The sequence below is a fragment of the Acyrthosiphon pisum genome, chromosome A3 (assembly GCF_005508785.2).
Source record: "Acyrthosiphon pisum isolate AL4f chromosome A3, pea_aphid_22Mar2018_4r6ur, whole genome shotgun sequence".
NCBI classification, from domain to species: Eukaryota; Metazoa; Arthropoda; class Insecta; order Hemiptera; family Aphididae; genus Acyrthosiphon; species Acyrthosiphon pisum.
In genome coordinates this window covers 26,361,257-26,386,927 of record NC_042496.1, presented here as the reverse complement: position 1 = coordinate 26,386,927, position 25,671 = coordinate 26,361,257, and the positions used below count along the sequence as shown (strand labels likewise).

At 30.1% G+C, this 25,671-nt stretch overlaps 1 protein-coding gene across 3 annotated transcripts in view; it reads left to right on the top strand.

Moving 5' to 3' along the window:
• Positions 1 to 25,671, top strand: part of LOC100166413 (putative polypeptide N-acetylgalactosaminyltransferase 9) — a 121,156-nt gene that overhangs the window by 21,143 nt on the left and 74,342 nt on the right. The gene's annotated exons all lie outside the window — the stretch shown is intronic.

The window sequence follows — 25,671 nt, the reverse complement described above, 5'->3', positions numbered from 1 at the left end:
TAATATTATGTTGGAAAAAAAATGATTTATTATTTAATTAATATTTAAAATTTTGAGCGTAGCTAAGGGGATGTGTTGATTTTATTTATATATATATATATTATATGCATTTATTTTATAGAAGTGTTTCTTAAATTCTTTGTGTAACACGATGAATCATGATAAAAATTACATCTATATTATCTATATTTTTAAGAAAAATATCATCCATATTTTATTAGTTTACCCTTAGAGAAATTATTATTGTAGTAGTGTAAGTAGTATTGTATAGGTAACTTTGATCTTACCGTGGATACAATTTTTACATATGTATAATTTAGTTTAAATATTAAATTATTAATATAAATTATTCACAACACTTTTCTTGGTTTCCTAATGATTTATATATTGCATTTTCATGAGAATTATCTAAAAGAAAGACTTTATAAAGAGTAAATATATGGCCCGTGCGTGCGAAATTGTCAATTCGCAACCGTGGATTGGCAGACGAGTGGGTTAGGTTTTCCCCCGTCTATCCTTCGCACTAAAACAGTCGGACTTTATAAAAACAAATATACGTTAATAGTCAACGGCCCGGTGCTCAATAGATCTCTATATATTATTGCACAAACTTTTTCATGTGAACTACGTGAAACGTTTTGTAAATTACCTTTTTGGGACACCGTATCATTCTGTAATATACCTATATATTATAAACGCTAGATCGATATTATTCACGTTCGAATCCCTGTCGGTGACAATCGGTCGACGAGAGTTTGGAGGTCACACGTTTCTTCGAGTCGATCTTCTCGTGCAGAGAAATATGAGTCGCCGGAATTGTCTAGATGCGCCGGTTAAAATAGACAAACCTCCGTCGTCCAGGATTATTATCTGACGTCGTATAGGGGTCGTGGATGTTGCAGTTCTCGGGTCCTATTTGCACACTCCACCGTCATATATATTTGATGTCGATGTGTGATTTTAAACTTTTCAAAACCAGTGTCTCGTAGCCCACCCTCACTATTATATATACAGGGATGAGTGAATAACAGTGTATGTATTCATGTATGTTGTGTGGAGAGAAAAATACTTCACACGCATAATATATTATTATAATATTATCACATTTAACGACGCGCACAAAACCCGGACGATCGTCTGAGCCATTAGATACAAATAGAGGTCAACGCTTTACTTTTCTGCCCTGACAACCATTTATCAAGTACCGGAGCAGGGTTTCTGATGGTCTTGGCGACTACCTACTGTATATGACTACTATCTGAACGATATATAATATATATATGTAATATTGGTACCTTCTATATTATGATTTGATGGCAATCAATGATCGTGACTTATCTACCGCCGGTGTGTAATCACGGCCCGTCGTGTCGTTCCCACGGCTCTCCGCAAGACGCGCGTGCTATAGGAGAACCCAAAACGATGTGTTGTGGTCGTCCGATTGTATAGACGACCACAACTTGTTTGTCGGTCGTGTATCCCGGCAGTGCTATGTTATTTATGTTGACGACAACGACGACAACGACATCGCATCGTCTTCTCTTTAACGCGATTATTTTTCGTCAATTCGTGCTTCGATATCGACTTTCTAACTGCCGCAGTTTGAGTCCTGTTTTCGTGTCTGAAGATTTATGATTTCATTATCATACGTCTTATCTCTTTAAATCAAAGAATTGGATGAATTAGGTTTCACCAACCAACATCCATTATCGTATTTATTGCTTAAACTTACAATTTTAACTATTAGGTACATATTGGTAATTGGTTTTACATAATTTCATGAATTTGAATTTACCAATTGTATTGCATTCCCCTTCCCCATATTATCCAAGTAACGAATGGTTCGTGTATGTAACTATTATTGATATATCCCAAGTGTGGAGTGAGTATGATATTACTCATCAATTTTGGTATCGGCCCCTTTGTCACTCAGTCATTTAATCTGCTAAATGTCCGCTTCGAAAGTTTCGTTAAAAATCAACAATAATATGCTATTAAAAAGCCACCGCGGTGCGACTGTGGTTCGGACAACGCACGCGGTAAACCGGTTCGGAGGCTGACTGGTTTTTTTTCGGGGAGTATTTAAAAACAAGTAAGATACCTGGTACGCCAGCAGAGTATTGAGAGAGTCTGGTTTTAAATGTATACACATTATATTTTATCGGTTCCAAGTGGAACATTCTTGAAGACTTTCCCCACCCTGCGAAGCTACGTCCGCACGTTAAAAATAATGTTTTTTTTTTTTTTTTTTATCGAAGACGACCACGACTGCGACGTGTGACCATGTGGCCCAAGGTTGTTGCATTGTCTGCAGTCTGGGACATCTGATTCATTTTGCATGTGTAACTTTCATTTTCCTTCCTTGACAGTGAAAATAAAGAGATTATCTGTTTGTGGAAACGTAAAAAAAATAAGAAGAATATTTTTCATGTCAATAAAGATGGACAAAATAAAAATGTGATCGAATAGATACTTAATGCAAGTTATTAGTTATTAGTTATTTCTGCTTTGTAATATTATGCGTTTTAAAAATATTTCAACAAATTAAATAAAACACAATATAATGAATATATATTAATATTCATTAGATTGTGTTTTATAAGACGATCATTATTTTAAAACTGAATTTGTTATTTTAATATTGTAAACGGGATTTTAGTTTATCTTCCTGATAAATAATCGTAAATAATGTAATAATTCAGAATTGAAATTTACATTATGATAACTATCCAAGTACATACTTTATAGTTTATTGTTTACATTTAATCATCATTCCTGATCCTTGAAGGTATAAATCTTAAAAACAGTTATTTAATTTGTTGTAATATTTTTATTAAAATGCATTACAATTACTAATTAGTCTAATTTAATAAGTTGTTATATGTAAGTGGTGATTTAAAATTTAGTTCATTATAATATGTTTTATTCTAACTAATGCAGTTATAATTAAAATAAGTATGCTGATATATTTTATACTTCAACGATTAGTTAACAATGAACAGATTTTAAAATATTTAAATTATAATATATGTAAACATTATTTTAATTAATACATTATTCTATATTTTTGCAAAGAGTAATTATTTAAAGAAGGTATTCAATTTGAAAATATATTATATGAAATACTTAACAATCTGTAGGCATAATTTATCATGGATTATTTTATTAATACAATAGATATTTTACAACACGTAACACATTATAATATTACTAATATATGTAATTTTCATATATATTATATATTATATTAAACAATAATTTAAATTCTCAGTGTACATTTTAAAATCAACAAATTTCAGCTTCTCATATTCCCTTTTCAATTGATGTCGATTTCCCAAACTGTGGCTGGGCGTTTAGTCGCCATTAGATTATAAAATAAATAATAATAAATTCAATGGAATTGGTAGCTTTATATCCATACACATTTTAATTTAAACCACTTGTCGAAAATCAGAATAGGATATATCCTATTTATAATCTAAATATTCCCTCTCTATCATTTTTTACTATCATTCCGTGTATTATCCTAATGCAGATAGTCATTATTAAACTAGTGTTACAATAATACAGAACATGAGTAGATTATGCTAGATTAGAAAATAACAAAATAGTTATCCAAATTAACGTGTCATACATTTAACGGAAGTATTTTATTAAGATTCGTATGCATTTTCACTTTATAAGGTACCATGGTTGAAATATGCAAGGATATTGCATATATATATACCTTTTCTAAATCGAAGATTTAAATTATAAAAACAAAATTGGCAGCCAGTTATTTTTCATGATAAGAACAATTGATATTTATGATATCCCTTTATGCAACGATTTCGTACCTGATGATAGTAATCCGAGTCTATGTACAATAACCTAAATATTTCAACTATGGTAGGTACCTATAGTGTATCTATTGATTTCAATTAGAAAATATAAAATTAATAATTGATTATACCAATCTCATTTTGAACCCTTAATAAATTATATTATATTATATTGTACATATATGTATATGAATAGAAACAAACAATTTGATTTAAAGTATATCGGAAAGTTAGCACCTCCCGTGATTTTTCTATGGTATTTGCTTATTATAATATTAGTTATTAGTTATTACTTAGGTACCTACATTGGTAATAGTACGCGTGCTTTTTATTTTAATACTTCCTAGAAATAATTAAATAAGTTCTGTCAAAATCTGTTTTATGACCAGGTACTATTATTTCCTTAGCACTATACATTATAATATACAATACTATGTTTACGGTAAATGTATTTTTCCTAGTTGAGGTTTTGAGCATATAGTAGGTACCTGCCATATAATTTCTTCAATCATTATTGAAGCATATTTTCTTTTCATATTTTTTTGACAACCTGTTGATCGTGATTATCCTACGGGTATTTATTATTATTTTTTTTTTTTGTGAACGTTTTATTCAATATATTTCACCAAGTAATTTTGCTTTTATTCTCTTAGATGAATTCTTTTTAGATTGCTGTTGTCAATAATATGACTGTATAATTATATAGGTAATATATGTAATAATTTTGATTGTTATATTTAATCAGTTAATTTTTTATGATTATGATGAATAACGATAAATATCATAATATTGACGAAGGTTTATGGAAAATATTTTTCTAATTTAATTTTTAATTTGTGTATTTAAACTCTAAGTTTGACATTTGGTCAAACTATGTTGTTTGAAACGTGTATACTAATCCTATAACGAACTAAATCAATATTGTTATGATAAAATATCGGAAAACAATTAGTACAATACCGTACAATTCGTTTTTAATATATAGGTAATCTCCAAATTATTATGGCATAGGGATTATTTTATTAAAAATTAAATTGTATTCTTAAACTATTACCATTAGACATTAAAATAACTAAATAAGTTAACCACTACAATATGTATAAACATGTATAATATGTATTTTTGATGTCACCTTCTCAAATGTCTTAGTTTTTAAAACACATTATATACGTTTCTGATAATGATTAGTAAACATAAATACATTATATTATAATTACTGTTTACTGTTTATCGTTAAGTCAAAAAAAATTTTTTAAAAATATTATATTTGTCTTTTGTTTAGGTACCTAACGTATAGGTACAACATATTGAAGGTAGATATTCTAAGTAATTAGTTTTGTTCAAAGTCCATGGTATAGTTTAGTGGAAATAATGCCATTTATTAAGTAGATTTTGAATTTGTATCGTATTTTATATATTTTTTTTATATAATCTATCTATATAATATATAAAAATCGTGTGAAATATGTATAGTAATTTATCAATTGAGAACAGCGGGACCGATTTTGATGACATTTTTTGTGAGTGTTTGAGTGGTTCCCTGGATGCAACCATGGTTTAGATTCATAATTTGACTAGGTAAGTCCAACCCGAGGAGGTCCTCGAACAGGAATTTTGAGATTTACGTTAGAAATGTTTGTTTATAAATGGTTGGTATTAGTAATAAGAGAAATAATTAGTAGAAATTAGTAATAATTTTTTTATTGGTTGCCATTGGCTATCGGGGAGATCAGGATCAAGCATGCATACATAAAATAAAATGTTCGCACATTGTCTACAAAAGTGGCTGAGTTGCACTTATAGCCGCTCATCGGCGTGTCGTTGCCTATACTTGATATGCTGTCACACATTGTCCGCGATCCGAAATTGTCGGATTGCCTACCAGGGTGTCTGAGTTGCACTTACTGCAACGAGTTACACCCAAAAAGAGTTGAACAATCACAATTTTTTTAGAAGTTTTCATTTTTTACGGGCAACGAAGTGCGCGGGATCAGCTAGTTATACATAATTGTTTAAAGTTATTTAAACCTCAGTTCATTCTGGATGTATTTTACTTTTACTACCTCCTGCAGATATTATTATTATTATTATTGTATAAAAAATGGTTTACAATAATTTAACAATAATTATTTAATGCATTGGTACTATACTTAAACTTTACCATACTTGTATATAAAATATTAATTTCCATCATTCATTTAAAATTAGTTAAAATGTAATGAAAAAAAAAAAATACTTGGCTCCACTTAAACTCTTCAAACAGGATACACATATACCTAGTGATTGGTAGTTGGGCACGCGTCTGAACTCATTATCATTGTATGTACTCAATGCATACTTGATATATGCAATGATAATTAATCACAAATGCAGAATGCATAAAAAAAACTTAGGTATCTACAAAGTTTCAAATCGTTTGTATAAACCTAAAATTGAATAAACTCGTTGAGTATAATATAAAGTAATATTTATATCTTTACTACAATGCTAAAAATGTAATTTAATTATTAAAAATAAACATGTAAAGTTGTTTTTTAAGGTATGCCTTTTTTTTAATATAATATGCTGACACGCAGTTGTAATATGCAGTTATAATATGTTCAATAATTTAGAAATTTTTTGAAGAATATAATAAGTTAAGTAAATTGGATTTTAAAAAGTCTACCTATTATATTCTTATATTTCAATCCAAAATACTAGCCTTGTCTGTTTTTACTAAGCTACAAATTAATGATCCAAAATATTTGATAAAAGGATGGGTTTGTCAGGGAAGGGTGTATACTTTTTGTTGTTCAGTTGAAATTATATTATCTGTTGTAGTAATTTGTTGTTTTTCGTCTCTCTTTTCTTAGAACTTGTATATAAAGTTATTCAGCTCGTAAACCTTTGGGAATTTTATCAATAGTACACCCGCACCATCAATTTCACGGTTTAGAAACAACTACAGTGCAACGTGGATAAAAAGAAATGTATAGTAGTGACTAGTCAGAGAGTGAGAGGGAAGGAAGGAGACAGTGAGAGAGAGAGAGAGAGAGAGAGAGAGAGAGAGAGACCGACCCGAAGAATAAGAGTGCGAAAGACTCGTAAAAGGCCCACAAGATGGAAAGACTAGTGCATTAATAATTTTCTAAGTTCCAAAAGCTCCAGAGAAAAGTTATAAAAAAAAAAAAAATATTAGGTAAAATAAATATTTGACGTTTGTGACTTCGATATGACAATATCCAGCAGATATCTACGTATCAGTCCACAGGGGTTTTATTTTCAAAAAGAATGATGAAGCAATATCATTATTTTTTTTTCTCGGAACTATTTCGATATACTTGACAATAAACTATGAAATTGTAACTTTAATGTTAGGTACTTAATCTGCTTATACTCGTTCACCTTTTGGAGAATTTACCACAAAGAAATATTTTTAATTGTAAATCATGATCAATTTTACATTAAATCTCACTAAATAATTAATTTTTTAATTTTTTTGTGGTTGAGTTTTTACTGCTTATTGATTTGTCAAATTGTTTTGAAAATTCAAATTAGCTCACTGAAAATACAATATTTATAATTTAAATTAAAATTTAACTTGAATCTAGAAATGTCCATCACATTTATTTATGGTCAACGATGAGTAACACTAATTGTAAAAGTAATCACCGTGCTGAAATCATTTATTCTTTTATAATGTCTATACATGGTATAATAAGTATTCTAAGCCAAATTCGTATAGTCTATATACGTATACACTATACATTATAATATCTCTCATTTGTTATTATTTTTTTTATTGAACTATTAAAGCCATTCATGGTAATTAGCTGTTATGGGGGATTATGATCTGTGGTTGGTAAGGTTAAGGTGAGGTAAGGTGTTGTTACGATAGGTAAGGAAACACGTGAATATGTGGAGAGGTTTTTACAACTAAGAACGCGGGTGGTCACCCATCCGGAAACTAGTAGCAGCGGGCGTTACTTACTCTCAGTCGCATTGCGAAGCCACTCATTTATTATTATTCACCACAAACAAAATAACAATAGGTACTACCATTCGTTACATATTATTATTATCATATATACGAATTTTGCTGGTAATTAACTTTTTACCAATTTATTTATATTATAGACCATAAATTATTTTCTTATTTGACATAATGTGCTGTATATTTTTCTATATTTTATTTATATTTCGTGAAAATAATGGTTATTTGTTTTACTATTTTATTGATATCTTCCATAAATATATTTCATGACTACAACGAAAGTAATTTACAAAAGGCGTGTACGAAGTTTTATTTAGATTATTTTATTAGTATCGTCGGACTTATTTTAGCCAACAAATTGTTTGTATACAAAGGTATACCTGCTGCACTATGGCCAAATTATAACTTGTATAAAGGATAACATGCAGATGTAGTAGTGATGGATCTTTGTTCTCTCACCGTCAATGTATAGTGTATTACCTTACCCTATATTTTCGTGTTGACACTTCGCCGCTTTTTGTTCCGCAACATTTTGACCGATAAATTAGTTGAGGAACATAGTACCTGTGTAATTTGGTATATATATACACAGTATTTCACACACACATTATATAGTACCTACCTATATTATACTACCGGCATAAATTTTGGGCTCCATGACTTGTACGACATCTATATTCGTATACACTGTACAGGAGCTGCGTATCTTCATAACTATTATCATGCGGTGGTTAAGCCAAAAATTAACCTCGATGTAACTTTTCACAAAAGACTAACGGGATTAAAACTTTCCGGACGGGAGCCCGGTCGCGCGCGTCGTGTGTACACAACTGTATATACTTTTGTTGTTTCATACCCCATGATCTGCAGACTAATACATATACTACACGAGCCCACCGCGGTGCTACAGTGTATATATAATCAAACTTCCGGATTCCAATTGTGTAATGGGCGTACGTATACGCATACACAATGCACTTACACTTATGCCTACCGTATTACAGTCGGTCCAATCAAAAGTTGATTCTGCGCTGGCAGAAGGGCGGGTCCGGCGAAACGAAAATTTAGGAGCGGTTGTGGTAGAGAAATTAATCAAAATTGATCGTAGGTCTGCAGAATATAAGTATATATATGCTCCAATATCGGAAGATATAATTGCGGTGTAACAATAACATGGCAGTACTTTAAGATGCATATTATAGGTTGTATATATTATTATACCGTGCTGCGGGTATAAAACTGACCGGGCGAATCGAGCTTGAGAACTTTTGATCGACGAAAATATAATAGGTAATTATAATTATAATAATAAAATTAATATTAACGAAAGTTTTATCACTCTGTGCATGCGAGTTGAAGTGTGTTTGTTGCGGGATGAAATAAAGTGACTTATCGAAGGATTTATTGTGGTATCGTATCGTGTTGTACACACGATACCTACCTAACTATATATTATCTACCGATAAATGTATACAGTGCATTTACGGTTACAAAATCACTCGTGTCGATCATATTATTATACAAACGACCCACGTCCGCTAAAGTAGACCCGTTTGCCGTCGTCTAGCTAGACCGTGACACGTACACCACTCCGTTTGACCGCTTTCGTCGGCATCATATCGCTACTCGGAAGTATAAAAAATATGTAATATATATACATAGTGGGAATCTCATGATTTTCAGTATCTACAATTGTATCACTTTCATTTACTTAGTCTGAAATTATTAAATCAAAACCTATATAATAATTATATTTTCGTGTTCTTACTATTTTGTATGTTTGTTTAAAATATTTTCCCCGCTGCCTCCGCGTTATCACTTCAGTTCAATAAACTGGTCTTGGGTGTTATTTAATTTATTTGGACGCGTTATTATATATACACCATACAGACGCTATTGTTGTCGAGACTTGAACCAAGGCCAATTGTGTTGTGGCACGAGTGTGTGTAGTATGTACACACGTACATCGTGTAGAAGGAACCGTGCTATTATGATTGTTATTACAACCAGAAAGGGATAGATGTATAAGGGTCGATATACTGGCGCAAGTAATAACTAACAATAATAATAATGATCCAGAGTACTATTGTCCACGGAACCTAATATTAACCGTTCATTCAAATTTCATGGTGACGGGGATGTAGGTGAACGATTCACGGACCTCCCACGTGACGGGTGGATTTTTAAATTATATTGGACCACACATCCGGTCACATGTGAGAACTTTTTTTACATATTCTTTGACAGTATGACTTATACACCTTAATCTTCAGATGCATCTATAAAAGTCGGTGTGGTATATTACTACAATATAGTTGATGATCTGTAGTGATTTATACTTCAAAAATATAGGACATTAGCTTTCATTCTTATACCTGGTACAAGAACACATTTTTGTTACTTACTAATCTTGTGTTTCAAAATGTACTAATGATTTTACATTTATGAATATAAAATAGTATATTTTTTGAATAAATATATATAAATACTAAATAGATAGATATATGTTACATTATGCTATACATCTATTTACCGATTTTAATTTCAATGTCATAATAATTCCTTTGATTTGCTTCCGTATATCAATTGCTTATTATTTCGATCATGTTCTTTTATAGTGCAAGCCGTTATTGTAAACAACAATTAAGTCATTCCTTCTAGGGTAATCAAAATACTAGGCACAGCAAAGATATTGTTAATCCTGTATTTAGTTCAAAGATCATATAAGTTTACTAATTTAAATTGTACCTTGTATTTCTGAAATAAAGATATTATTATTATTAAGATCATAGAATCATTTACTCCATTAACACAATTTAAAATCAATATATTTAAATTTAAAGATTCTAAATATGTATAGTTTTTTTTTGGGTTATATGATGCTTTGCAAAGCAATTAATTGTTATATGAAAACCAAATTATTGTGTTTACCTACCTATACTATTTTGTATAAAATAAAAATTATGTATTAGGTACATTTTTATTTAAAAATACGCGTATATTCACTTGTAAGATCAAAATTCGTATTATATGACTATAATTGGCTTTGTTGTTTGGGTTGTTATTCATAATTAACCTAATTATTTGTGAATAACTTGAACTGTAAACTTCTGGATACGAAATCACTTATAAAAAAAAATTAGAACGGAATAATTAATAAGTTTGGTAATAGAAAATTTATTGAAGAAACTCCGTGCATTAATATCAAAGCGGCAAACATATTAATGGTAGGTATATTAGTATAAGTAGTGAAGTATTGTGAATTATAATACCCCGATGTATATAATATTGTAGTTACATACCTACAATATACAATATATAATTCGTACTAATTGATCTTTTGCTATATATTATATAGGTAGGTACATTTATAAAATATATTTTTGCACTTTTTAATGTCATGAATGTAACTAACTTAACTAATAAGTTAAGAAAGATGATAAATATAATGAAATTATTACGTGAGATATTAGATTATAAAGACATAAAAACTATATATTTAATTATCTTTGAATCTCTAATCACATATGGGATAATTAGTTGGGATGGAGCATACGATAATAATCTACAACAACTTCAAAAATGTCAAAATTATATTATAATAAAGGTAGCATGTAATAAAGACTGGAGATTTCCAACAGAAAAATTATTTGAAGAATTTAAAAAATTTAATATAAATAATCTATATATAAAAACCTGTTCAATATATCTAAAAAACATAATCTATTATCCCCTATAAAATATTAGGTCAATACTAGAAACGCAACTAATAACTTCTCCTTAAAATTGCCTAAGAAAACAGGATGTCGAAAAATGTTTGAATTCATTGGGACTCAAATACATAATTTATTGCCTAATGATGTAAAATTGTGAACAATATGTCACTGCCATATGTTCAAAAAATATATTACCCGCTGGCTTCTTTATGAATATAATGCAAAAAAGTCTTTATATCTATGATGTACCAAGATTGTAATTTCCATTTCTTATTTAACTTCTGAGCTTCCACGCGAGTGTTCAACTGAGTGAGGCCTATAGTTATATGATTTGATAACAAATAAAATAAAAATAAAATTTAACTATGTATACCATTTAATATTGTAAATTATGCAAGTTGTAACTAAAATCAGCAATAACCTATAAACCTATGGTTTTATATTAATTAAAATTTAATTTTCATTAATATATATTATGGGGTTGTCAAAAGATATTGATTGAAAAGGACATGAAACTAATGCACACTCTACTATAATATGATCCTCATTTTTGAAACTGTGTGATTATAATAATATGTACCTAGTAAAAAGGAAATTAATTTTAACCGTTGTGTAATTTATTTAATTTAGCTGCTTGTTTTAAAACGTTAATTTTAAACGAGGAAATGTATGCTTCCATTTAATTTATTGCAATGTATACCTTGAGTTACCGTTAAATTAGATTTGATTTATATCAATACATATTATGGAAATATGATTACACTATCATGGCACGCGGTATTTTTTATAAGTTGTTAGATTCGTTACACTTCCTACCAAAGAATCAACATGATAAATAATAATCAATTAATATTATTCTGTCATTTGCATAAGTGAATCGTTCTAATTAATATGTATTTATATGAAGGTTCTATGTTTATAAATATTTTAAATAACTTTCAATAACATTTTCTGTATTTATACTTTACAAATTGATAAATGTCATATTTATTCAACTTTTTTACTTACCAATTTATGAATGGCGTGTACTTCGAACACGTGTTTAGGTTTTAAAAACTAATATACATTAAACGTAAATAAATGAACACACTTTTGTTTTAAAAAAATACTCTGAGACATACAGATGTCGATACAAAAATAACAATTGGTCACTTAAGTGGCATCCGTAGTCATTACACTTGTCTGTGTAAAACTGTCCCTGAAAAAATTTTACACCACCTATGCTTTAAGCTGCTTGGATTTGCAACACTTCACTATATTACTATTTAAACATGTTTGATATTTGTATAAGCACCTATAGGTATAGTGTCTATATATATTATTAGATATTACTTTGTTAAATTATACAATGCGTAGTTGTAAATTTTTGTACATGTACCTATAGGTATAGTAATATGATTTAAATTGAATAAACGAATATCTATTTTATACATTATTATCATTAACAATTTTTTCCAATTTTGTATCGTCTGACCTCTCTGAAAATCCTGTTGCTTATTTATTCTAGTGTGGCTATATGACATTCATATTATAGCATTATACCTTTACCACGTAAAAGTTGTAAGTTTGCATTATATAGAAAAAGTTACACACAAAGTTTATACTGCCGCAAAAAGTTTTGACGGCTTACTTTAGTCATGGCAGTTTTTTATTGACTGGTCCCCCTTTTGAGGTGTTTTTGTTTTTTTCTATTGCTATAGTGCATAAACGTTTCATCAATAATTTTTACATGCTTATTTTCTTATTATATTATTATTATGAGTTAATATAATTGTGTTTGATTCGTAGTTAAATAAATTAACTAAATTACCGATAATCTATACGATTTTAAAATCATACTATATGTAGGTAGTAATTTATTTGTATACCTAACCTATAAGGTTTGTTCGTTGCTAAATCACTTGCATGATTTTTTTTTTAAATATACATACAATCAGTACCCTAGATCCAGAATACAAAAAGAATATGTAATAAGGGAATGTAAATATAACATTACATTTTTTGATTTGAGAAGCAATCCAAAATAGTGCAGTTACCATAACTTTTTATTTTTAATTTTTATATTTTAACCGTTTCACAAATCACAATAATTATATGCAGCGTTAAATTAGAGATATGTGGGAATATTAATGCATTATTGATTTTACTAAGAATAGTATTTTTAAAAAAGTTTGATTTTTTGGTATCACCTAAGAGTTTAAGCATGATAGAAATTATCAAATTATTTTTGTTATTCAGAATTCAATTACTATCAATCAAAATGGCCCCGAGAAAAGTCAAGAACCTCCGATAAATATTCATTAATATTATTCAATGTAAAAATATTACTGCAAAAACCTGTTCATTTACTGAATTTCCTAGGAGAAGAAATTCTTTCAGTGTGTGTAGGAAAATTAAAAATGTTTAACCTCCAGAATTTAGTACATATAATTAAATTTTGTCTACGTATAATGGATATCTATATCGATTTTGCCATGGGCTGAATGTATGTCCGTAAGTGACGAAGGGTGGAATTGGAAACTATACAATAAAGACACACTATCGGAACATTTAATGAATATAGGTACACATAATAATGATATATTTTTCTGAAAAAAGTTGGTATCAAAAACAATAAAAACAATTCCGCCTAGATGAAAAAGGAAAATTGAACATTGGAATATAAGTTTCCACGGGTTTCTTCTTCTCTGAAAATGATATGTTACTCATTCTTTTTTTTTTCAAGTATTATGGGTAATTAATCATATAGTTATAACTACGTTTATCATTAAAATTTAATATTTAGTAATACGGTAATGAATATTGAATATTATGATATAAAATAATTTATGCAATATAAATATAAAATATATATTAGCTATATACCTAAGTAAAATCATTATTAAATATATGTTATAAACTGAAAAAAAAATGTTAACTTTTATTACGTATATTGTATACACACGTATACACAACACACATAAAAAGTTATAATGCAGTTTGGCATATTAAGTTAATTTACTTATTACAATTTCTTATTGTATTTGAATTAAAAATATTGTTAGTTTGTATCGCTATACCTAGGTAGGTAACTTCTAATAGAGAGATGTTTATGTAAAAAGCGAACATTTATGATATTAAGTACTGTACGCCTGTATTGCAATATAGTGGTTCGTAAGTAATGCTTAGATTGTGTAGTTATTTTAATTTATAAATTTAGCAAAAACAAAAAAAAAAACAGAAAGTAAACCATTATACATTCCAAAACGTATAATATTGTTATTGTTTTGTAGGTCGCCCAGCTGGATATTGTTCTGTTATTTTATACGCTATCCTCGTATATATATTATGTACATAGCTATTATATCCCCAGTAAACATCAACGAATTTTCTACTTTAATTACAAATTATTTGAACAGAAACATCGAGTAAACGTGTTCAGTATACAACGCATATAATATAGTTTCTGCGCCATTTCAAAAGTAATAAAGAAGATTGGTAATTGGTTCCGATCAAATTGTATTTTTAATCAAAGGAGAGAGGCTATTAAGACGGCATTTGAGGTCCAAGTGGAGCAACAAAAAAGAAGGAAAGAAAAAAACGCGATTGAACCAAAGGTCGTGTAGTAGCTAGTGTCAAGTTGAAATTGTCATTGAAACTCGTCTTTCCGACAAGAAAAACACATTAGGCGGAATTTTGTGATGACCACATGTGGTCGAGTGTACATAAAGAGTACACGTGTTATGAAAATGTTTTTTTAATTTTTATAGCCTATACGATAGTTAGTTGATATTATAATTATAATATAATATATTTTTACTATTGTAAAAGAATTTATCATAGATACCTAACGTAATTGTGTACCTTGTTCGTTAGTTTCAATTATCTACTGTGTATTCGTTTTGATATGTAGCTAATCATTTTCGAGTTTCGTATTTACGTTTATTGTCATACTTGATCATTATTAATTATCACATTAATATTACTATAAGGAAACTTGAACTAAATATTTTTTTTATCAACATAACCATTCTATTTTAAATACACATTGGAAAACCTTTGTCCTTATAATACTGACTATATACTGACAGATGACAGAGGTAGGTACTGATGTGCTTTATGATTTATAATTAAATAAAAATATACACATATATTTTATAGGAATAAAAACATTAACATACTCTTAAATGACTATTTAGGTGATTTTTTAAAAAGAATAATAATATTACAATAACATTTACGACTGAAATATGTTAATTAATAGTAAAATAATTGTAATGTAAAGAATGTAATATAATATTTATGTAGTTGTAGGTATACTAATGTATACTACAATGTAGTATACATTATGTATCTGTACTATTGTAGTATACATACACAAGTACATAATAGGTATATACATATAAATATAATTTAAAAGGTATATTGCTATATTAGGTATTAGATAATTGTTGAGTGTTTCGTGTTAATAAACAATGACTTTTAATCAACGTTTAGCACCTTACCGATTGTAAAAAGTTGTATTTATTTAAAATACAATACTTACTCTTAGAATACTGATATTACATCAAATTTAGCAGAAAAAAATAACATTCAACTATGTTATAATATAATTTAGCAAATTAAGCACATGGTATGCACTACCTAAATTCAATAGGTAGGTAGTTTGATATTAGATATAATACACGGTTTATAGGTATAATGGTATCATATATGAGTCATTCGAGATTTAGAGGTAGGTAATCAATATTTGGCGTGGTGTTCAAACTATACAGTGATGACAATTTTGATTTTCTTCTGGGGTCTTAATATAATATACATATATATATAGTAATGCCGGTAACGGGCTTGAACTAAACTAACGGATCGAAGCATCCGTATAGTGGTGCACTGTAGTAAATAGTAATTTAATTTGTAACCGATCGGCGTCCACTTCGTCCTACAAATTAAGTTCGCAATTCCGTCTCTCATCGTGCTTTTATTTTCTTTTTCGTGTTCTGCGACCACACTTCGAACACTTTAGCACATTCTAAGACTGTTATTTTTCCTCCGGTATTTTATAAATAATGTTTACTTGTTCAATTTTATATTTTCCGTATTCAGCTTAAACAGAATAAAGGATATTCATGAAATGTAACTATCTATAATAATTATTTACCCATTTTACTATAGTATTTACATTAGTTACATAAACGTCATAGTCAAGACGACAGTAGAATCTTATTATTATGAGAGCTAATAAAAACTGAATTTCTTTATAATAGTAATACATATATTATACATATATGTATTCGTGGAGTTATAGTTATTTATACTTACTGGAAAAAAAAAAATTATAATATACAACATGCCTAATATAATTATGTGTGCTTGCGTTTAGTATAAAATCTTCACTACCTATGACACAATATACTAGGTAGGTATAAATTAATAAAAATGTATTTATATGTTTGCGGATGGTATTAGTAAGTCCTATAAATAACATAATATTAAATTACGTTTACTCGTAGATTATTATTTTTTTTACATTGTCAAAATAAGCTGATGAGTTGCGATTTTGTAATTAAATGCCACTAAATCATAATTTACTATACTGTATAGCTACTACATATTATACGCATTATACGTACGTATACGATATCATATAGTATACTATTATAACTATCGGACACAAGCGAGTGTCATAATATACATTCAAGGACGAAACGCACGTGACCGATCGATCGGCACGTAATTTTAAAATCTATAAACCAATCAATACGGATACTCATTTCAATGCAGAAACGCGAATGCTTATTTTCGTTTCCGTTGAGAGATCGATCAAATTATGTTTTATTGTTGCGGACATGTATAATACAATTTGGTAGGTATAGGTATATTTGAGCGAGGTCATAAAACTTAAACCAAATGTAACTAATGGACAAGGAAGATGAAATTCTGCCGAATACAAATTGGTAACAAAAGGCGGTGTCGAACATTGGGGATTTTTTGCGTACAAATCGTAAAGGTAAGGCTGTGGCTAAGGTGTTGATAGTGGTGGTGGTGGTTGGTATTGATGACGTTGAAACCGCGTTCAAAAAAATGTTTGCGTGTGTACGCGTCGCTCCTTGTTCTCTCCCGAGACTTTTGTAGAGCACTTTGTAGTTTTGACGTTCTGGTATCTATGTTAGTGTGTGTACAAACAACCAAACAAATGAGCTGTGTATCACCGGAAGTGCGATTGAACTTGTCCAGGACAGGATTAAACTGACCAAACGAAAACAATTTTAATTTAATATACTTTTAAATATGAGTCCGCAGTATACATCGAAACGGAACGGAATTGAATCGAAAGTATATTGACAAATCCTGAAGCGTCCATACGTGAATTTTCAAACCATATGGTTTTATCTAGTTCAATTTTTTTTCTTAACCTTTTACCGTGTTCCTCATTATTTGAAAATAATTTGTATGTATAATTACAAATAGGTACAATATTAATATACTATAATAACCATTATAAAAATATTAACGAACTTGTATTTTACTTTATACTTTAAAGTAAATAATTTGAAAACGTTATAAAACATTGCAGATGTACACGTACAAATGTACAATACAGTATAACAATATACCAACTAAAATCTAGTACAATCCTAACTATTACGTTAAACCGAAGTTCTAAATTCATTAATGTAATTCCAAATTTATCTGATTCGAATTATTCCGATAGTGGGAAGATACAACTTGGTTTGGTTCGGATTGAAAAATTTAAATTCTGTCCCTACGTTTTGTGCGATGTCGCAATATGCGACAACCTTTATAATATTTATAATATAATTTTAAATCTCGACGACGAATGTTCTGTATGCTCGAGTAAGTGTCCCACCGGTCATTATTCCGATACATCGTGAATTTATTCATTGCACACGCATATTATTAAAACGCGTTGGATTGAAAATTAGCGCTGTACGTTGTTTTCTACACGTCGCTCAGTACTGCAAAGACATTCACGACAATTTTGATAGTTTTTTGTGCATTATATTCTTCCACGAAGTCACGAAGAAACAACAATGGCGTGTCGGCAACTCTGCAATTTTGAGTTATAAAAAGTGAAATGACACGCGTACCTGTGTAATACTATCGCATATTCGCATAACACATTTTGTTCCTTTATTAAAACTAGACGATGATGAGTTTTTTTGCCCTCAAACCATGTATTATGTATATAATATGAGTTTTGTGTTGATAGTAGTTGGGTAATTAAAAACGTACATACACATAGAATATTTTGTCCCTCGAAATTTCTACAGTAAAATATTATAATATAATAATTTTATATCCCGGTTGAAGCGTTGGAAAGCGTCCTTTTTCCGTCCAGCAAATCCTAGTACCGGGTGGTAAAGTGAAAATGCCAAAAAGTGCCGGACGGTAAAGTGGAAATTCCCAAAAGTGCCGGGTGGTAAAATAGAAATCCCCAAACGTGCTGGGCGCACATATCACGCGCGTATCCTCTGCACAACCAGACACGGAAATCTATACCACGGACCTTACAAAACATAAACTTTTGGTCACATTTTATATTCATAATTTATATTATTATAACCTCCATGGGTCGCTTAAAATAAACCTTTTCTTTCGTGAAATGTTGTTGTCGTAGAATTATAGTCCAGTTCTTGCATAGATCCCTGCATTACTTTTGCCGTGATCGATGAATGCAGAGGCGTGACTAAAAATAGTATGCGTGGCTCGTGCGGGAGGGCAATCCCAGTCTTGGTTGACATGCAGCCCTTGACTGCGGCTCGTGCCGCACACGTCACGCGCGACTGAAATAGCTCACTTTCCGCCCTTGCCATACAATATACTATTTCAGGCAGATATCACAACTTTACTATCCATTGTTCTTAATTTTTGTTTGACAACATTATATAAGTGATATAATAATTATATTTGTAACAAACGTAATTGATGTATATACTATATAGGTTCTATACAATTTTTTTTGCCAGTATTCTTGATATATTTTGTTTATTAACAATAATATTATATAGATAGGTATATCAATAACTATATACTATAATCTTGAAAAACAAAATGAATAGGTTTGATAATGTTTGATAATATTTTGCTGGGGATTTTTGATTCAAATTTTAAATTAAGTAAGTATTTAGTTATTGTTACGATTAGAAATTTAGAATTCCACCTGTACGAGAATATTATATCCTTTTAAAATATCACCGAAAATTCTCTTGAAGATTTGACTAAATATTTTTAAAAATTAAATCAGTACGAAAAAAATACTATACATATTGCATATTATACATTTATATATCTACAAGAAAGTATTTAAAGAATTTAAAAAATGCATTAGAGTTTGAAGACGTCGTTGACATTTCGTAATAATTGTCATCTGTAACCTTTATTGAATTTCATTATTTTAAAGAAGTCGACAAAAGAAGAAAGCAACTTTGAGTGGTTGTGCCAGGACAAATTTCGTCATTGGTTCGCTTTAAACAACGTTGACGGTTTTTACTCTGGTTTTTACGATTAATTGGCTTCCGTTCACCATTACGGTCCTTTTATATACATGCCTTTACAGAGCCTTATTAAAAAAAGGAATCTTTATAAAAAAATCTTTATTTTCTCTTGTTGTATTACGAGCGTAGGTATATTAAAATAAGAGAATATCTTCGTGAAATAATTTCACCCTTCGCCGTATAATTACTGTATTCTGTGTATGTGCTCACCCATGTGTGCGCGTGCGTGCGTGTGTTTATGTTTATGTTTTTAATAATAGTACCGTCGCGGAGAGAAATAAAGGTTTTCGCATTAATAATAATTGTTTACCGGTCGGGCGAGAGAAAATTTAATGCTCGTTTTCTCACCCTTCCTCGAGATATATATAACATAATATATTTATATATATATATATTATATACGTACGCGTTAAACACGTCGTGTATGCATATATATACGATTAAAGGTCAGATGGTTTTTATTTTTTATGGTAGGTGCCTATTGCAACCCTATAATATATATAAAGCGGGAGACCCTTGTTTTTCATGACTCAGTTGTATTCGCTATAGGTCTTACATTTATATATATATAGAAATATAATGTTTAATATAATATATTTATTGTATGAGATACGAATGAGATCGCATAGAAGAGAATGCATTTTTTTTCTATGTATTATGAATACGTTTATTTTTATTATTATTATCGTGTGGACAAACACCGGAAGTAGAATAACATTCTTTTCCGGTGACCACCGAGTGACGACGGGCAGAGAATAACCGACACACGTACCGCTGTCACCGTATACCTATGTTAATTACACCACTAGTACAATACACGTCGTGTGGTATAAACTTAATATGATAGAAATTTATAAACATAAAACTCGTTTCTTTGGGTATTGTAGCGTCGTCGTGCAAAGGTCCTGTAACGAAGATCACAGTTTCAAAACATCATCGCTTTCGAGTCTTATCAGAAATATGAATCAATAAATACCGATATATTGCGTTATCAATATTATCGGAGGTACCTAAATCATATTCATCGGATTCCATTGCCACATCGTTAATGATCGTTGTAATCGATTGGATTATTTTCCATTCGTGTTTAAACTTTAAAATAATTAAATTTGAATAGAGGATTTTTATGTCTGCGAACTCGTAATAATTGGAATGACATTACAATTAGGTACCTACCTGTGTACATGTTTTAAATTTGTTATAAACAGAAAATGCTTACATACCTACATAATTTTTGAACATTCTACATTTTTTCCACGAAATCCGTTCGCTCAATTAAATTCTTGAAATTATTTGGATTTTATTTCCATATTGGTACATTATTTTTCGACCCCATTAATGTTTGTAAATATTTCAAAAGTCAACTGCGATATTTTTACAGTCGATATTTTTACAGTCGGCAATTTGAAATACCTATTTTTTATAATAATAGTTTACTCGTAGGTTATCCTAATGGTTTTTAAAATGATAAACCGATTTGTACTACAATTTTATCATTTATTTTATAAATATAATTGTATAAAAGTAACAAATTCTATTCATTTAACAATGCATTAAGATTTAATGTGAAAGCTTTCCAACACGATCAATATACAGCTAGATATTATATTTTTAGATCTATGGGTTACTCATTTTTTTTGTTAAAAAGAAGACACCATTTTTCAACTAAATATTTTGATAACCCAGTATAATATATATATATAATCAGCAGTAATTAACGATTAGTTTTTCCTATAAATTTCCGTGTCTTTAATGTGTGTTTAAAATAAGTAGTTTAAAAATAAGTTCCATTATTATGGTTGATTTGGTAAACCACAATGCTTGAAAAACTTGAATACGTCTTCTTCTGTTTTATGTGACTTACTATTATTTTGTTTTCTATTCACCTTATTTTTCTCTCCCATTTGTCTAACGTTACAGATGAGTCTGGATTTTTGTCTAGAATGCTCGCCACTCGTAATATTCAACAATCAACCGTATGGTATTTATATAGAAAAACTTTACTAATTATTGGAACACAAAACATCAGCTGCTTAACTGTTCAAAGTTTATCGAATCGTAATCTTAAAAGTTTAGTGGAAATCCATATATTTAATAAACAATTTTTGTTTAAAGCTTAAAAATTAAATCACACAAAAAGTTTTTAGTACCTACCTATATACTAATTCGGAGAAAACAATAATAATATTCGTACAAATATGTTACTTACATAGATAATTTTATACACTGCACAAATACTGCAGCTAGTACAGTTTTGTATCGACAACATCAAATATTTTACTATTGTTTTTTTGTTCTGGTCTTTGAATAAGAAATGTCGGTGCACCTACCTTAATAATTTGATGTATACTATAGGTGTTGGATATGTCCTTAGGAGGCTTTTGGTTTCACAAACTTTTTTTTAAGATTGGTATGTAAATAAAAATATTGCAGTAGATCGAATTATTATAACTTAATGTGTATTCGATACCAACGTACGTCGTTATATATAAGTATACTAGGTATACCTCCAGCACCGTGTTCCTCCCGTAAAATTGAAAAAAAAATGTAAAGTTTTATATTTTATTCATATTGTAAGGTATATATTTTATGCATAACAAGAAAATTTTCTTAAATAAAAAAAATCTTTCTTATTTAAGTTTTGAAATTGGGAAACTATATAATGCGTGTGCTGATTCTCATCTCGATTCGACATGTGATTAAACGTATATTATATTGGCTATTTCGGTTGAATGTTCCAGAGCGGGTCACCAGTCTGCATCTGTAGACGTACGTCACGCCACCAGCCCCCGCCCCCGCCCCCATTTTCGAAATATTGAAATTTTATCATAGTAGTTTTCCGCTGGAAATATCATTATTAAAGTCGCAGTATTTGACGATCACATTTTTATACGCGGCCTTGTGGTCTCTGAGAATTGTTTTTATTTTGTACGCTCCAGGCGTCGTCGGCCGACCGATCAGAATTTCGTCAAATCAATTACAGCCCACTCGCGTACTGAAAATTGGAGGGTTATGATTGTCGGCCGCGGGAGATTCTCTGCGCATTTTCACTGTTGCCGTCGTAGTTTCACGCCTAAACAGTCCGGACCCGACCGTAGTATGTATTATTGCACCCAATGTATTAACCAGTGCAGTGGCGTGCACCATAATATATTATATGTGCAGGTATACATGTACATGTACATCGGTAACCGCTATTTGTTCTAGCCGAGAAACACTTATAGAAAATGATTTATGACCGTTTATGGATTTGTGCTCGCGTAACGATGATTTATTTTTGGCCTATTCCTACCGCCGATATGTCCGTGTGCGCGGCGAGTGTATATCATGTATATATATATATATTATGTTTCAGTGACGATGCGATGGGGTTGCGGGCACCATTCGAGGTGGGCACACGCATAACCTGTTCCGAGGCGAGTGATTGATGAGTGAGGGGGTTGAGCGTGACTCGCATGTGCACCACACCCCCGCGGTTGGCACTGGGAATTCGTGTTAACATATTCGACCCATATTGACAATCGGCCGGTAGAGAGGAGAGGTGCGTTTGCGTTTGTTTTTTGACGTGACTCGGCCTACAGCGTATGATTATTAACATTAACGGCAATAGACGGCGGCAGAGATCAATTGACGACATAAAATCTTATAAATATATTACTACGAGCGCGGTGTATAGTGTATACTACACTCCTATATATGCAATACACTTACTTACATACGTCGTACGATTAATCTTTTTTTTTGAAAGAAAAATATTCATTTACCTTTCTCCTCGCATACATAATATTATTATTATTTAATATATACCTACCACAGATTGTAACATTTTTTTCTTCATTCAAACCCTTGTACACTGGCTGTGTTCCTTGTTTACCTACAACGTATTATGGAAAATGCCGCCTTTTGTCGACATAATAACGTAAATGGAGATTAAGTGCAAACTTCGAAATAATTTATCCAACGAAAGTCTCTTTTATAGGTACATATATTTTTTGTCAATATGCCTTACAAAGCTGGCGATAACTGAATAAAATTACTAAATCCAATTTGCTCTGATTAAAATATAGTGTTCTAAATCTTAAATAGTTGTTTGGCATTAATAAATAATATAATATTGTTATTGTTATTGTGCATTCCTATTAGTTACATAACATTAATTTTTATTTCGTGTGGCTGTTGAAACTAATCACAAATAAATTCGCATTACATTTGTTTGTATTGCATTCTCGTTTTTATATCCAATTTAAACAATATTTTTTTTCTAGTGTTTATAATTTATTATATTTTATAATAATAAAATAATGTTTATTCATATTCATAACTATTTATATACTATATACCTATTTAAAATATTATATAAACATTCATTCCATTACTATGCAAAAAATTCTTGATCATTTTTAAGATAACTTCGGTAGAAAAAAACCTTTTTATATATATTATACAATATATATAATATATATATAGTTGCAAGTATGTATGTATGTTTTTACAGTTAAAATTAATATCACTTGTAAAATATATGATATAAAATAACTAAGGTTTATCGTGAATCGCGATGTCAGTATTTTACAATAATATTGTGATATAGCTACAAACATTTTTTTTTACAGTTAAACTCGATACAAATTTAAATACAGGAACATTGTTTTTCATCGAATTGATAGGTTATTTTAATCGATTATATTATTATAACATACCAAAAACGTACATTCTGTACGAATTCACGTATGTGCTGCATTACTCCCGAGATAGGTGTGGTGATGTGTGTGTGTGTTGAGTTCTCTTCAGACTGTATTATTATATAATATTATCTCGAAAAAAATGTATGATTTATCTTTGGTGTGTAAACCTCCCGAGCGACAACCGAAAAAAATAGATTAAGAAAATAAACAACAGACAATAACGGACAATGAATTATGTCTTCGTGAATTTACCAGGACCGTTGCACACATTGCACTCCGGGACATCAAGTTGGTTGGCGCGGACGTCGGTAAACAGCAACGTGAAAATATGATTTATGTTTCGGTGAGTTTCAATTTTATTCTACTTCCCGGTAGTCAAGTTCAAGGGTGAGTGATTCATTATGTTTTTTTTCGCCGCAGACCTCGCAGAAATTCTCATTTCCGACGGTTTCTCGATTTCCGGCCAACCGCGTGTTTGTGCGGCACAGTTAATTAGAAACGCACTGCGCCATCTTTCGCGCGTATAAACAATGACGTTGTAATTGTGTTGCTATATGTATATAATAATATGTATTTTATAGTGTGTGTCTCAACATATTTCTCTACCGATGCTGTTAATGTCTTAAGCTAAGTCTCGACTTCTGTGGTCGTTATATTGTTTCTTGTGTATATCACAGAGTATAACTAACGGATTTTGGTTAAATTACATTCGTGAGTCTTATATAGTTATATGCGCGTCAGTTGTTTCGTTTTTCACGTAACTGCAATGTCAACGATAAACATTTTTGAGCGATAATATTAAGTTTCAATATAATATTTCCGACTTCTCAAATGATACCTACATTTTTAATTTAAACACACTTGCCATAAGTCTATGAGACTATGAGATATCTGATCGTCGGGACTGTGACGTTATAGGATAAAATGAAATGTGCGGTCGTATAATAATATGTCAGGTTATACATACAATCATTGAAATAC